The 16,489-nt window shown below is 39.8% G+C and overlaps 1 long non-coding RNA gene across 1 annotated transcript; it reads left to right on the top strand.

The window, feature by feature from the left end:
- The first annotated feature begins 302 nt into the window (after positions 1-302).
- LOC142175675 (uncharacterized) lies at positions 303-11,660 on the top strand. Its single transcript, XR_012704760.1, has 3 exons — positions 303-2,185; positions 10,613-10,671; positions 11,411-11,660. It is a non-coding gene; the product is annotated as an uncharacterized LOC142175675 (long non-coding RNA).
- The last annotated feature ends 4,829 nt before the right edge of the window (positions 11,661-16,489 follow it).

Raw genomic sequence — 16,489 nt, forward strand, 5'->3', positions numbered from 1 at the left:
GCCAAGACCAATTCACGTTTAACCTATTTTTTTTCTTTTCTCCAATCCCATAAAAATCTCTTTTCATAATCTTTTTATTTATTTATTTATTTATTTATTTATTTATTTATTTTTCATTTAAAATCTTTCTTTCCATATTCTTTTATAATAAATCTCCCTCTCTCAATTTCAAGTATCTCCCTACCAGACTTATTACAAGGAGTAGATTTGGACTGATCTCAAAAATTACTCCCCACAAAATCAGAAAATCTTTATTCCTTTAAACAAATATTTTCTTCCCCAAAATGGAGCTCTCCTTCCATATTACTCCAACGGCTCTCTTCTCCCCCCTCTTAAAATCTCTCCTTTTCCTTTAAATAGGGGGTCTCAAAAAAGAAAAGAGGAGAGTCTATGAATCCTATTCTTTGTTTATCTTACACCATAATAGAGACTTGGTTTTCTGAAACCGTCTAGAAACTTGGAAGTATTGATAATTTTTTAGAGCTTTTCTGGCATTGTGAATTTGCATCCAACGGCATATCGGTATTCAATTAAGAAGTCGTTCTGCTGCCCGTCGATTATTATTCACTCGTAATTTGGTTTTCTGGTCTTCTCTTAATTATTTTGGCACTCCGCAAAAAAGTTTAAATGCCCTGGTATGGATATTAAACCTCAGTATGTGCTTAACTCCATTCATGTATTGAGATTTTTGTGTGCTATCTGTACGAGCCATTTAAGTATATTTAAGCATACTATCAACCGAAAACCATGCCTTAGGATCACCTGTATGTTTGATGAATACTTATTGGTCTTTCACGCCTAACACTCGAATGATTACTGCCATAAAACTCATCCTAATATAGATTTTAATTCAGCACTACAAATTTTCCTTTTAATAAAAGAATCTGTAAAAAAATAATTCTTGATATTTGCTTTATTGGAAGATATGATTTGATTTAAAATTTATGTTTTGCTTGTGAATAATGTTTCATACATTATCACTTAGGAAATCATGCTTTAGGACTAAATCGAGAGCAAATAATTGTCTGCAGTTTCTGATAATCATACGTTGGAGGCTAGTGCTTTAACATTCTGCTACTTGTTGTTTGTTTAAATAGGATCCCATTAAGAGCACAACTTTTATTGTTAGATCCCTCAGAAGTCTTACTACTTCATTTAATTTTAACTTAATAGAATAAGCATACTATAGTAGTAATTTGGTTGAAATGTGTTTATCGGGATTTGTCATATCAACTTGTGCAAATAACGTACTCCCTCCGTTTTTATGTGAACCTGTTTGATCGGGCACAAAGTTTAAGAAAAAATAATTTTTTTTGGAATTTGTGGTCCTAAACAAGTCAAAAAGGGCTCAGAATATTTGTGTGGTTATAAAAGCTTCTCATTAATGGTATAATTGTAAGTTTAAACTAAATTGTTTCCAAATTTAGAAAGAAATCATTCTTTTTGGAATGAACTAAAAAGGAAATAAGTTTACTGGAACACAGGGAGTACTATTCTTGTTTAATCCCGTATATGAATTGTACTTCATCTTAGTGTTTTTTCCAGTATATGTGTGATACCTCCCCAAGTTAATCAATAATTTGTGGGAGGTTAAGGACTATAAGGTTAAGTCCTTAAAATTCGGTTTGGGGCCCTGCTTTCAAATTGACTAGCTGGTTTGTTTTTTAACTTTTGCTCTTGATAAATTAAATCTTTTGTGCCGAAGAATGTCTATTCACTACGTGAACTTGTTTCTAATTTGGTGCTATGCTTTTCATTTACTTTACCTTACCACGTATTTCTTTAAATGTGCAAAGACTGCTAATTTGCTATGTGCTTAGATCTTGTTCGCGACCTGCTAGTCAAACTACTTGCTTTTATTTACGTGTTATTTTGTTTTTTTACCTCAAATTAAAATCACCACCGAGGTTACCGACATGTGACTGACAATTGTCACAACGTCAGGCCTTTAAGGTGGCGTACATTTTACTAATAATTTTTCTTTTTATATTTGAGCCGGGAATACCGTGGAAATACGCCGAATCAATTTTTCCATGGAGAAGAAGTCTTTCATTTCATGCTCCCTCTTCTTTGACGAACTCAAGAGTTGCAAATATACAGTAAAATAACATTTTATTAGCGAAGGCAAAACGTCAGCAAGCTGATTTTGTTTTCTGTCAATCTTTTATCATACCCCATGGTGGAGGTTAGTTATTTTTATTTGCTATTATTACTTCTACTTGCTTGTTTATCTGCTAATTTGTCACATATATGCACTATTTAATTATTCTAGAAAATTTGCACCTAGAAAGTACTTGTAATCACACGCTAGTTATTTGTTTTATGGTTTAAATATTTAGGTCAAACATATAGTTATTAATAATTTTCATTTAAACAACTAAGATTTCACATATAGTTTACACCTTTAAAAGTTAGCCATTTACTTTAATTAGTTTCTTTCTTTTCCCTCAAGTTTAATTCAATAATACCATATAGTTTAAAATTCGGTCGGGCACTGTTGTGGACCTCGAAGAGTGCCTAACACCTTCTTTTTGAGGTAATCTGAGCCCTTACCCAATCTTTGGTGATGTTGACTAGTCAAAAAGAGTTATCTGCAAATAGGTGCCCTAAAGCACTTTAAAAAATCGTTAGGTGGCGACTTTTCTCTTTTAACACCTTCCTTAAACGAGTTGTCATATTTCGAAGCCTGATTTCGCGAGAAAAAGTGGGCGCGACACCATATAAAGCCTCGTACGGTGCCATCTGAATGCTGGACTGGTAACTATTGTTATAGGCAAACTTCGCCAGTGGCAAGAACCAATCCCAAGGACCTCCAAACTCCATCACACAGATTCTTGAGCATATCCTCAAGAATCTGAATAGTGCGCTCGGACTGTTCGTCCATCTGGGGATGAAATGCTGTACTCAACTCCACCCGAGTACCTGACTCATGCTGTATGGCCCTCCAAAACCGTGATGTGAACTGAGTACCTCTATCTGAAATGATGGAAACTGGAATACCATGCAGACGAACAATCTCCCGGATATAAATCTCCGCCAAAGAATAGGTAGTACACACATGAATGAAATGTGCGGACTTGGTCAGCCGATCCACAATCACCCAAATGACATCGAACTTCCTCAAAGTCCGTGGGAGCCCAACTACAAAGTCCTTGGTGATCCGTTCCCACTTCCATTCCGGAATCTCTATCTGCTGAAGCAACCCACCCGGTCTCTGGTGCTCGTATTTCACCTGCTGACATTTGAGGCACCGAGCTACAAACCCAACTATATCTTTCTTCATCCGCCTCCATCAATAGTGTTGCCTCAAATCCTAGTACATCCTCGCGGCACCCGAATGAATGGAATACCGTGAACTATGGGCCTCCTCTAAAATCTACTCCCGTAGCCCATCAATATTGGGTACACATACCCGACCCTGCATCCTCAATACCCCGTCATCACTAATAGTCACATCTCTGGCATCACCGTGTAGAACCTTGTCCTCGAGGACGAGAAAATGAGGATCATCATACTGACGCTCCTTGATACGATCAAATAAGGAAGACCGAGAGACCATGCAAGCTAGAACCCGACTGGGCTCCGAAAGATCCAATCTCACAAACTAGCTGGTTAAGGCCTGAACATCCATCACCATGGGCCTCTCCGCTGCTGGTAGATAAGCCAAACTCCCCAAACTCTCTGTCCGGTGACTCAAAGCATCGACTACCACATTGGCTTTCCCCGGGTGATACAAAATAGTGATATCATAGTCCTTCAGCAGCTCTAACCACCTCCTATGATGCAAATTAAGATCCTTCTGCTTGAATATATGCTACAAACTTCGGTGATCAGTATAAATCTCACAAGGCACACTGTACAAATAATGACGCCAAATCTTCAAAGCGTGAACAATAGCAGCTAACTCGAGATCATGGATAGGATAATTCTTCTCATGCACCTTCAATTGTCTGGACTCGTAGGCAATCACCATACTGTCCTGCATCAATACCACTCTAAGGCCAATCCTCGAGGCATCACAATAGACAATATAAGACCCCAAACCCATAGGCAGTATCAAAATTGGGGCTGTAGTCAAAGTTGTCTTGATCTTCTAAAAGCTCGCCTCACACTCTTCCGTCCACTAGAACGGAGCATCCTTCTGGGTCAGCCTGGTCATAGGGGCTGCAATAGATGAAAACCCCTCAACAAATCGACGGTAATAACCCGCCAAGCCAAGAAAACTGCAGATCTCTGTAGCTGAGGATGGTCTGGGCCAACTCTGCACTGCTTCCACTTTCTTCAGATCCACCTGAATACCCTCACTCGATACCACGTGGCCTAAGAATGCCACAGAATCTAACCAAAACTCATATTTCGAGAACTTTGCATATAACTTCTTTTCCCTCAAAGTCTGAAGCACTGTCCTCAGGTGCTGCTCATGATCTTCCCAGCTCCGGGAGTATACCAGAATATCATCAATAAAGACAATGACGAACGAGTCAAGATATGGCCGGAACACACTGTGCATCAAATGCATGAAGGCTGCTGGGGCATTGGTCAGCCCAAATGACATAACAAGGAACTCGCAATGAACATACCGAGTCTTGAAAGCAATCTTCGAGATATCTGGCTCCCGAATCTTCAACTGATGGTAACTTGATCCAAGTCAATCTTAGAAAACACTCGTACACCTTGTAGCTGGTCAAACAAATCATCAATACGGGGCAAAGGATAACGGTTCTTCAGTGTAACTTTGTTTAACTGGCGATAATCAATGCACATACGCATAGAACCATCCTTTTTCTTCACAAACAAAATAGGAGCACCCCAAGGTGATACACTGGGCCGAATAAAACCCTTATCAAGCAATTCCTATAATTGATCCTTCAACTCCTTTAACTCAGGAGGGGCTATACGATACGGAGGAATAGAAATGGGCTGAGTTCCCGGCAATAGATCAATGCCAAAATCAATATCTCTATCGGGGCGGCATGCTCGGAAGATCAACTGGAAACACATCAAGAAAATCCCGTACTACTGGGACTGAATCAACTGAAGGGGTATCAATACTGACATCTCTCACATAAGCTAGATACGTGTCACACCCCTTCTCAACCATACGCTGAGCCTTAAGGAATGAAATAACTCTATTAGAAGTATGATCTAAGGTACCCCCTCCACTCTACGTGCGGTACACCTGGCATAGCCAACGTCACAGTTTTGGCGTGACAATCAAAAATAGCATAATGGGGCGACAACCAGTCCATGCCCAAGATAACATTAAAATCTACCATGCCGAGCAATAATAAATCGACTCTGGTCTCAAAACCACTAAGAGCAACTATACACGACTGATAAATGTGGTCCACAACGAGAAAATCTCCCACATGAGTAGAAACATAAACAGAGGAACTAAAAGAATCCTGAGATACACCCAATTGCGGGGCAAAATAAGAAGACACATAAGAATAGGTGGAGCCTGGATCGAATAAAATCGATGCATCTCTATGACAAACTAGGACAATACCTGTGATGACAGAATCAGAGGTGATAGCCTTGGTACAGGCAAGAAGGGCATAATATCTGGCCTGGCCTCCCCCTCTAGGGCGACCTCTACCTCCCCGATCTCCACCTCTAGCTGGCTGAGCAGGTTGGGTAGCAACTAGTGCTGTAACCATAGCCCGAGAACTTTGCGAGGCACTCTGTGGCTGAGAAGTCTGTAGAGGTGCACCCCTCATAAGTCTGGGGAAATCCCTCACCATATGATGTGTGTCGCTACACTCAAAATAAGCTCTAGGAGGATGTGGCGGTTGTGACTGGCTCAGTCCAGGCCTGCTGGATTGACCACTGAAAGCACCCCGCGCAAGAGGCGCACTAGACACTGGAGGTGCATAATAAGGCTCCTAGGGCCTAAGAGGAGCTGAAATACCACTGGCTGCTGGAAGAGCTGAATGGACGAGGCGACTCATATAACCCCTACCACGAAGACCTACAGCTGGGGCACGAGCACCAAAATAATGGCCCGACTCTTGAGACCTCTTGGCCTCCCTCTCCTCTCTCTCCCTAGCATACATACCCTCTATCCTCCTAGCAATGCTCACCACCTGGTGATAAGAAATATCTATATCTAACTCACGAGTCAGGGAAGCTGCCTCATCCGGACTGTCTAACTCATAAGTACGCCACCACTCATAGGCGGCAACTCGAAGTTGGAAAGTAGTGAAGGAAACCCCGCTCGATCCTGATATACCCATGGTACGGAGGATACGGTAGCACTCATCTAGAAATCCCAGAGCATCATCTGATGCTAGACCACTGAATACAGGAGATATGTACTTCTTGAACCTCTCAAGCCTCAATTGCTCATTCTCGAAAGCTGCTGCCCTATCCTTGGGCTGATCTGGGACTGCAGGCTGTACAAGAATAATCTCTGGGACCTGATCAACATGCACGCACTGCTCAGGAGTGTGGGCGGCAAGAGTCTATACTCCTCCCCCAGCCTGTGATATAGCTGTAGCAAGGGAAAAAACCCTACCTGAGCCAGAGTGGTGTACATGCTCATAAACTGTGCAAGAGTCTCCTGGAGAGCTGGAGTAGTAGTAGGAGTAGGCGTATCAGGTGCTTGGACTCCAGCTGGAACTGCTGGTGGCACCTCGGTGGCAGCTCACGCGGGTACTCTAGCTATACCACGTGGTGTCCTCAGCCTCTACCCCGGCCCCGACCTCTGACGACTCTAGTGGGGGGCGAGGGTGCCTGATCATCTCTGGTAGCACGTGTCCTCACCATCTGTGAGAGAATAGAAGACAAAAGTTTAGAATTGTGGTATTAAAAATCTCGTATGACAAGGAAATCAAATGAAGTGGAATTTTCCTAACAGTTACATTGCGTAAAAACGTCTCCGTACCGATCTGTGAGACTCTAATAAACCGGCTTGTGATTCATGACTCCTATGAACCTAGAGCTCTGATACCAACTTGTCACGACCCCAGTTCTCCCTCCGTGAACTATCGTGACAACACCTAGTCTCTACGACTAGGTAAGCCTAACAATTGCGGAAAAAGGAAAAAAACAACAGATAAAACAAATAAAAACTGCGGAATTAGTATAGTGAAGGTTTAAAGATGCCGCACATACAATATAATCTCTCAAATTGAACAACTCCCCAAAACCCGGAATCTCATGAAATCATAAGCTGTTGAATAACTACAAGTGTCTAACTCCAGAATGCCAAACAAAAGTAAATATAGAAGGGCTAATACTATAAGAGAGAATGGAAAGGGACTCATCGGTCTGCGGACGCGGCAGATATAACTCGAAGACTCTGGAGAATTGCCTCGCCTCAAGGGTAGTAGGACTGAGTTAAAGTACTTGGATTTGCACATGAAAATCATGTGCAGAAAGGGCATGGGTACACCACAGTGGTACTCAGTAAGTGCCAAGCCTAACCTCGGTCGAGTAGTGACGAGGAAGGTTAGGGCCCTACTTATTATAGCTGAAAAACAAGGTAAAACAGCATAGAATACAACAATATAATTAAATGCTAACAATATGAAATAACACAAGATAAGAAGAATAATAACAACTATAACAGAGATAAAATAATCATAGAAGGAATATAACTCAACATAGAGATAACAACCGGGGATCTCCCAGGATACCGTCCTGTAGTCCCCAAATGTAAATATCCACTGGATCTCCCGGGTGCCATCCCGTAGTCCAACTCATAGTGCGCGGGGATCTACCAGAATCCCGATCCGTAGTCCCAAATGTAAATACCAGTACAGGGGGAATGTACCGGGTGCAGTCCCGTAGTTCTAATATAAATGTGTAGGGGGATCCACCGAAATACAAATCTGTAGTCCCAAAGTAAACAGGCAGGGGGGGATCTCCTGGGATACCATCCCGTAGTCCCAAAATAAACACACAACAACAACACGAAGAATACTCAATTCTATTCAAATTTCATACCAAGGTAAAACAGGTATTAGCATGCTGCACATAATCTAAATAAGGCAGTTTGAGCAAGTAAAGCAATTAAGTTAATTAGACATGCTTCCCTAAGCTAACAGCAGGCTTAAATTGCAAGTAGTAAAAACAGGAAAGGAAACACAATTATATTTACTTAATGAAAACAGAATTTTCAATGATTAGCACAAGTACGCACTCGTCATCTCACGTACATGCCATTTCAAATATCAACAATACCAAATCCTAAGGGGAGTTCCCCCACACAAGGTTAGGCAAGCTACTTACCTCGAACCAGCTCAAAATCAACCCGAAACCACGCTCTTGCCACGAGTAATCGACTCCAAATGGCCCAGATATATTCAATTCAATTGCATAATGTAAATATAACTTCAAGTAACTAATTCCACTAATTAATTCTAAGCAAATACGCGAAAATAGGAAAAATGACCAAAACGTCCCCCGGGACCATGTCTCGGAATCGGGTAAAATTTACAAATTCGGAATCCTCACACTCTCACGAGTTCATATATATAGAAGTTACTCCAATCCGACATCAAAATCTTGATCAAAATTCCAAAATTATGCCTAAGAACGTTTCCCAAATTTTCTCCAAACTTTCACCCCAAATTCGAATTCAAAGGATGAATTTAAGCATAGATTCGTGGAAATTAATGCAAATCGAGTAAGAATTACTTACCCAAAAAAACCCATTTGAAAATCTCTCTGAAAATCGCCAACCCCGAGCTGCCAAATCATTTTTTCAAGTTTTGAGACTAAACCCTCGTTCTGCCCCTTTTCTGAATAGTGGAACCGCATCTGCAGCTCTGGGACCGTACCTACGGTCCCGCTTCTGCTGAACTCAAGTCGCATCTGCGACATTTCATTAAACTCCCATTTCCGCTTCAGCGACTCACTTACTGCACCTGCGGTCCTGCAGGTGCGTCCAACCCCTCGCACCTGCGGCTTCTGGAGCCTAGGCTAATCCCACTTCTGCGGCGTTGTACCTGCGGTCCCATTCACGCAGGTGCGATTATAACAGGTTCAGCCAACATCAAATTTCTCCTAAGTCCAATTCAACTTCCGTTAAGCACCCGAAACTCACCCGAGGCCCCCGGGACCTCAAACAAACATGCCAACCAATCCTAAAACAACATTCAAACTTGTTCCAATCTTCAGAATGCTCAAGACAACATCAAAAAACTAATTTAACATCGGACTCAAGACTAAGAACTCCAAAAACTCTAAAATTACGCTTTTGATCAAAAAGTCTATCAAACCTCGTTCGAATGACCTGAAATTTTGCACACACATCACATTCAATACTATGGAGCTACTCCAACTTCCGGAATTCCATTCCGACTCCGATATCAAAATCTCACTATCGAACCGAAAACTTTAAAAATTCAACTTTCGGCATTCCAAGCCTAAATAAGCTACGGACCTTCAAAACACAATTCGAACACGCCCCTAAGCCCGAAATCACCCAACAGAACTAACAGAATCGACGGAATCCCATTCCGAGGCCCTTTTTATACTGCTCCAACTACGGTCCAAATTCTAAAGCTTAATCTCTCTTTTAGGGAGTAAGTGTCCCAAAACTCTCTGAAACTCCAAATAAATCCTCCCGGCAACTCACAATAGCACAAAAAAACACAAGGAATTCAGTTAATAGGGGATCGGGATATAAATTCTTAAAACGACCGGCCGGATCATTACATCTAGATGCCTTATAGTAAGTTTCCTGTTCTTCTTGTTGTTGCTGATTTTTGGGTGGTTCCAGCTCGTGTGGAAGGTTATTTTAAGTGGTTTAAGTTCTGTAAAATAATATCCCAAGATTTTTATATCAACCCTAGGTTATTTCAAGTCTTGCAAATGGATTACACCATATTTTAACATCAAATAGTGAAAACAACACCTCTTTGAGGTTGTGTTGTCATTGAGGATAGTTGTGGGCTATGTTTAGCTGAAATCTCAAGTTGTTGCTACTGGCTAAGGTGAGTATAACATCCTACTAATTGTGATTAATCTTGCTTGTATATTGGTTAAGTTGTTAAGATGATAAACTACAAGATACTACTTGGATTAGCTTAAGTCACTTCTATGGTGTTGTATTGCCATTGAGGGCTGTTATAAGCAAAATATAACTTGGATTTTGACTTGAAGTTACTGTAGGAGGTATGTTTATTGTGTTGGTTCATGTGCTTAAGGTTATATTGATGTTGATTAAGTTAAATGGATGGACTAGACATGAACTAGTAAATAAAGTTGCTAATTGAAGATAGTTGGAGTTGTGGATTGTTTCCTTTGTCATAAATATGTGGTATAAGGATGGAATCATTGATGAATAACTTCATTATCATGTTAATAATACTGTTAAGTTGAAGTAAAAAGTCTATAAGGGGTGATAAAGGGTATATAGATTCAAATCGGAGCTTGCCGCTCGTCGTGAAGTAGTTATGACTTGTTGTTGTTATATGATGTCTTGTTATTGATAATTATGTATTGATGGATTGCTCTGGTCATTGTTGTTGGTATATGGTATTGGAGGAGTCTCTTGCTACCCGGGAGATGCTGTCCAAATTTGCATAAATGAGCTATTAGTTTAAGTTGGGGACTTAGCCTTTACTCAATACTGATTTTGAATCTCCTTATGCTATGGTAGATTGAGTTCAGTTGTTTGAAGAATTGCTTAGAAGGTATTAAGGACTCAATGGAGTTAAGGTATGTTAAGGCACTTCCTTATTTCTTTTGGCATGATCTAATGTGAAATGAACGTCAAACAATACGCTATTTCATAACGAATCTACTCCTAGCAACTAAGGTTGTCCATGTTATTATTTTCTTATAAAGTTATTCTAAGCATGTATGTGTATGATGCTTGAATTCTATTGAGGTTTATACTGATTGTATGATGTCCATAATGTTAATAGAAGGTGAAACGACCATACGCCACTCCAAAAGATTTAGAACGTGATTCCATGAGTCCAACATGCATTATATATGTATCTACTTTACTCTACTAAGCTGTGCTATAGTCGGCCGGGTACGACACCTATTGTGCAACCACTGATCAGTTGGGTTTTACCGAGCTCCACGTGGCCGGGTACGATTCTACCGAGCCTTATGATGGCCGGGTACGTTTTTACTGAGTCCTCTTTGAGGCCGGGTATGATATGATGATGATGATGATGATGATGATGCCCACAGAGGCGAATGTTTTTAAAAGTTTATGTATATATATATGTATAATGCATTTCATATCAGTAGCCCCCAGAGGCACTCAGATGTTACATGCATTTCATGTTAGTAGCCCTCAGAGGCACTCAGATGATACATGTTGTATCTCTTTTATCTCTCTTTACATTACCGTTCTTATTTATGCTTTCTTGCCTTGCATACTCGGTACTTTATTCATACTGACGTCCCTTTTGTCTGAGTACGCTGCGTTTCATGCCTGCAGGTCCCGATAGATAGGTTGACAGTCATCCTAGTAGGCTATTAGCTCAACAGAAGGTATTGGTGTTGGAAGTTGCCTATTTGGTCAGTATGATTTGGACATGTCTTGATTAGTATGGCGGGGCCCTGTCCCGACCTTTATGATATGTATGTACTCTTAGAGGCTTATAGATAGATGTCATGTATATGAAATATTGTATGGCCTTATCGACCTATGTTCAATGTACAAGAGTTCATTTTGGTCTTATAGGACCGTATGTCACATGTATAAGTTTCTACATCATATTGGGTCGTCCTATGTCTAGTATTCCTTTATGTTTTATTTTTGTTATCTCATGACAGCCCTTTTGGATCATTTACCCATAATAGTATGATAAGAAATGATAAGTTTCGTTGGTACTCGGTTGATTAAGGTCTGGGTGTCCGTCGTGGCCCTTCGGTTTGGGTCGTGACAGAAGAGGTATCAGAGCAGTTCTGTCCTAGGGATTCTACAAGTCGTGTCTAGTAGAGTCTTGTTTATGGGTGTGTTGTGCACCACACTTATAAGCAGGAGTCCTAAAGCATGAATATCTATCCATCCATATGGTAAAAATCAATAAGAGAATGAGAAGTTAGATACAAGATTCAACAAGTAAAAGAAGCAAGGTGAAGAAGGGTATGAGGTACCCAGTTAACAAAAATTATCAGTATTTACAGTTCAGGCAGAGAAATATAAGCATTTTGAGTTATCTTCAACAGTAACAGGGTAATGTACAATTGGCCAGACCCATCTTAGTTATGCCCTATCGGAGTTGATAGATATTAAGAGAAGGATGGGATATCAGAATCAAGATGGGGTTAGAGTAACCCAAAATTATGGATGTATTGTTATCATTAACTCACATTTCCGAAGGATATTGCAAACCTGGTAATAGTTCTCCTTGTGAGACACCTAGATGGTGCACTCTAGAATAGTACAGTCAGATATGAAAATTGGAATGTTCAAAAGATTCAGAAGATAGGCACTGGAATCCTAGAAGGGATAAATTACCTTAGTATGATTCCCACCCCTAGTAAAAAAAAACAAAGAGAGAGAAAGTTAGGTGTCCTGAAGAGCCAATGAGATGAAGCAAGGGGAACTAAAAGTGAAAGAACGTTTTGTTGATGTTTTCAGAATAAAGTGATAGATTGAAATATTAGTCGGAGACCTAAATAAAGTGATATAAGTAAGATGTGATAAATGGGTGATAACGGTAAATCACAATATGACAGGATGACAAAGTCTACAGTCAAGTGAAGGCAAAGACAAAAGGAGACATGCCTTGAAACTATAAACGAGTATAAGCCATAAAGTCATATCCTCATTTTGAGAAATAAGTTGGTAACCCGAATGTGATTACCAAAAGGCTAAGTTAGACCCCCGAAATAATAAAAATCAATATGGGCTGGAGAACAAGATAAACTGAACATGAATTAGGGGTCGAAGGAATTGGTAATAGTCGGCATCGTGAGAATTTCAGAGATCGTGTTCCAACAATAATAGAATGGACAACAGAAGAATTACCTTTACAGGTCATTAAGTAAGGGGATTCCCTAAAGCGAGCAATGTGAGCAAAGTTAAGCTTAAGGGACTAAGTGTGCCAGTTACACTAGGTGTAACCTTCGTGCATAAGAAATTCAGTTATCCCTGGTACAGAAGGGTTACCATAAAGCGAGTAAGGGTCATTGATGATGTGAAAAGACACCAAAAATGAAGGGGTAAAACATCTGTAGGTATATCTTCGTAGCACTAAGTCTTAGTACTCTTCTAAAGGGGGGAAGATGGTGTGATATGGTATTAAGTCGGAGTTATTAGTTTAGGTAACTATGGAATAATAAAGGAAGAATGTGGTAGAAAGGCAAAAGAAATGAGATTTAATTTATTTAGACCCTACAGATTTGTTAGGACTCCAGAACATTATGCAAGCACGCCGCCGGGAATAGGCAGTAAGGGTTCCCACACCAGATGTTATTGATAAATAATTGCGAATTAACACTTGATACATAAGGAGACCGTATGAGTGGTAAGTTAAGACAAAGAAAATAATCCAAGAGAGATTACGCGGAATATAGATATGGCAATGGACCAACAAGTAGTTAGTAGTTGATTCGGGAAGAGCCTAGTTATGGCTAGACAAGAGGATACAGACAAATCATGTAGATTGTGCAAGGTAAACATAGTGCACCCCAACATGGGAATTTAATCTCACAGATATAATGACATCGTGATACTTGAGAAATATTTGGATAGGATTTGGGGTAGTTAAAAGTACCATATAAGTGTTAAGGAGATAAAAGAAACAGGGAGATAGCCAAAATTTCAGTTTAGAAGTAACCCTACAAGCACAAGGGTGCGGAGGTAGGTAACTAAGGATAATTATAGGCAAGTAAGAACATCAAAAATTCCTTCCGGTATAGTAATATAACAAGCTCGCAACTTTACAAAAGCCAGAAGGACTCCTTAAGTACTACAAAGAAAGACTAGCTAAGGAAAAAGGAAGAAGGCTTCAACCTAAGCATAGCAACTTGAAGAAGAAATGGTCTTGTAACAATAGTCTCACTACAATATTGTATGCACTCCATAAGAAAGTGGTACCTATCGTGGCTAATGAACGGGAAGCAAAAATCAAAAGCAGATATTTGAGATCATGAGTTACAGGAAATTCCAGTATTTGCGGGCACTAAGATAAGCCAATCATTCATGCAGCAAGTGGCAGAATGACCAGAAAAAGTAATTGCCTATGTTTAAAGGCAACTGAGAACGCATGAAAGGAAATCTATGGTGCTAGCAAGTTAAAGGAAGGTTGCGAATAGTATAAATAGATATATGTAGGTTGCAAGCTAAAGTATCATAGAGTGACAAGGTTTTAGGTATATAGGAGTAAGGATAAGAAAAGACAAGTGAGAAGGCGACACGAATAGGTAAGTCCTCGGGATTAAACCCATCAAAACAAGAGAGCTGATGGCTTCCAAAGTTATTAAAAGCTCAGTACAACCTGAATGAACTCAGAGGAGTCTAAGACTAGGTGCATTTAGAAGAGATGGAATGTTGCCTGGTAGTATAATAAGGGTGTAATTGTGATAGATAAAGTGGATGATGTTTAGGCCTTTGATTGAGTAATGATTTAACGAGAAAGGGATTTTATGAATTGCACAAGACTAGAATACCCCCATAAGATGGAACAAATTGGGATGCTATGAAATACAGTTATTGAAGTATAGTATTGTCCCTAGGTGGATTAGGAAAGCCACTTTAGATGTTCTCCGATGACACGTGAGCCCTAGTGATAATGTTTTACGTAAGAGGTTTCAAGTTATCAGTGGGGATTGATCAACATTAAGGTAAATCAATAATAAACGGATAAAAGTTCCAAAGTATGAGAGGAGATTATGATTCCATTCTTTAGATGAATAGTAATAAGGAAGCATAAAATGACTTAGATTTATACATATAGGATAAGCAGTGAGAGAGTAACCTGGAGTTGGGTGGCAGACCTCGATAATAATTAACCGAAGTAAGAGTTATGGTATAGTATGAACTACCTAGTTGTGGTAAAGCCATAAGCATAGATAACTGAGGCTATGAAACAAGATATAGCAAAAGTCGTAAGTTCGACAAAGTACCGAGCGAAGAACTTTACTACCCCTATAGATGCCCAGAGGGACAAATTGTCATAGTACTATATATGTTCACAAGGTGAGGCCTAGATATTGGCTAAAAGTTGGGGGAAAAGGAGAGAAGAGTCGCATAGGCGCACATGCAAGGTCAAAATCGTACAGGTTGCATGAAAGAAGGTAGAAATAGTTACGAGATTGGAGGAATTTCGACCAGAAGTCATAGTGTGAAAAAGAGGCCTAAAGGGGGGAATGCCTAGCCTTTGGATTTATTCGCCAAATAGCTCCCTAGATGGAAAAGACAATACAAAAGTATTCATAAGAGCTATTTCTTGAGAGACGGGTAAGTGCATCAGTCAACATTCGAGGACGAATGTTCCAAAGGGGGGGGGATGATGTTACACCTTATGTTTTTGTACGTGTGAGTACGTCATAAGTCAATTGATATAAGCTCAAAAATAAGATTATATTTGGAAGCATATAAAGTAAGTTAATAATATTACCTGGGGTTAAAAATATTTAAGATCATGAATAACGAGTACCAAGAGGGTTGGAAATCTTAGAAGCTAAACCAATTGAAGAAAATAAGTTTCGTCGAAAGTCGGCAAGTTTAGAATGTTATAACATGTACCTTAGGGTGATACTATGTTCCTAATATGATAAGGAGGTTATGATATGAGTTCTTTTAGTCATATGATAGTCATGTGATACATTTTGAAGTCAAGCAAGCTGTGGAACAAAAGTTGGCAAAAGTTATCACAAGTTACATTCATAATGTGCTGAAAATTAGGTCAAATGTGACCGAGATTTTCTCCCAATATACTTGGAATTAATGGGTTATATACCTACAAAATTGAAGATATACATTTCTAGTTTCTAACTCATTAAACCATTTTTCAATATGATATCGAAGTAAAGAGATATTCGCGTTTTCGTGAGACTGCGCCAAGCAGCTCCCTATGGGACCCACATAGGCGGTTTAGATATATGGATATATATAAGAAGCCTCAACCTAGTTTTAACTCATGATTTTACAGTATATTCAGATCCTAGACACCTAAAAACACTCTCTCAAGGTTCTCTCATGATCCAAGACCCAAACAAAGGGCAAACAACACAAATCAAGTGTCAGAACTCCCGTCGCGCTAGTAAGTTTCTTGTTCATTTTTGCTGATTTTGGGTGGTTCTAGCTCGTGTGGGAGGTTGTTTTAAGTGGTTTAAGTTCTGTAAAGTACTCTCCCAAGGTTTTCATATCAACCCTAGGTTATTTCAAGTCTTGCAAATGGATTACACCATATTTCAACATCAAATAGTGAAGAACAACACCTCTTTGAGGTTGTGTTGTCATTGAGGATAGTTGTAGGCTGTGTTTGGATGAAATCTCAAGTTGTTGCTACTGGCTAAGGTGAGTATAACATCCTACTAATTTTGATTAAGCTTGCTTATATGT

Source organism: Nicotiana tabacum, chromosome 22 (assembly GCF_000715075.1).
Source record: "Nicotiana tabacum cultivar K326 chromosome 22, ASM71507v2, whole genome shotgun sequence".
NCBI classification, from domain to species: Eukaryota; Viridiplantae; Streptophyta; class Magnoliopsida; order Solanales; family Solanaceae; genus Nicotiana; species Nicotiana tabacum.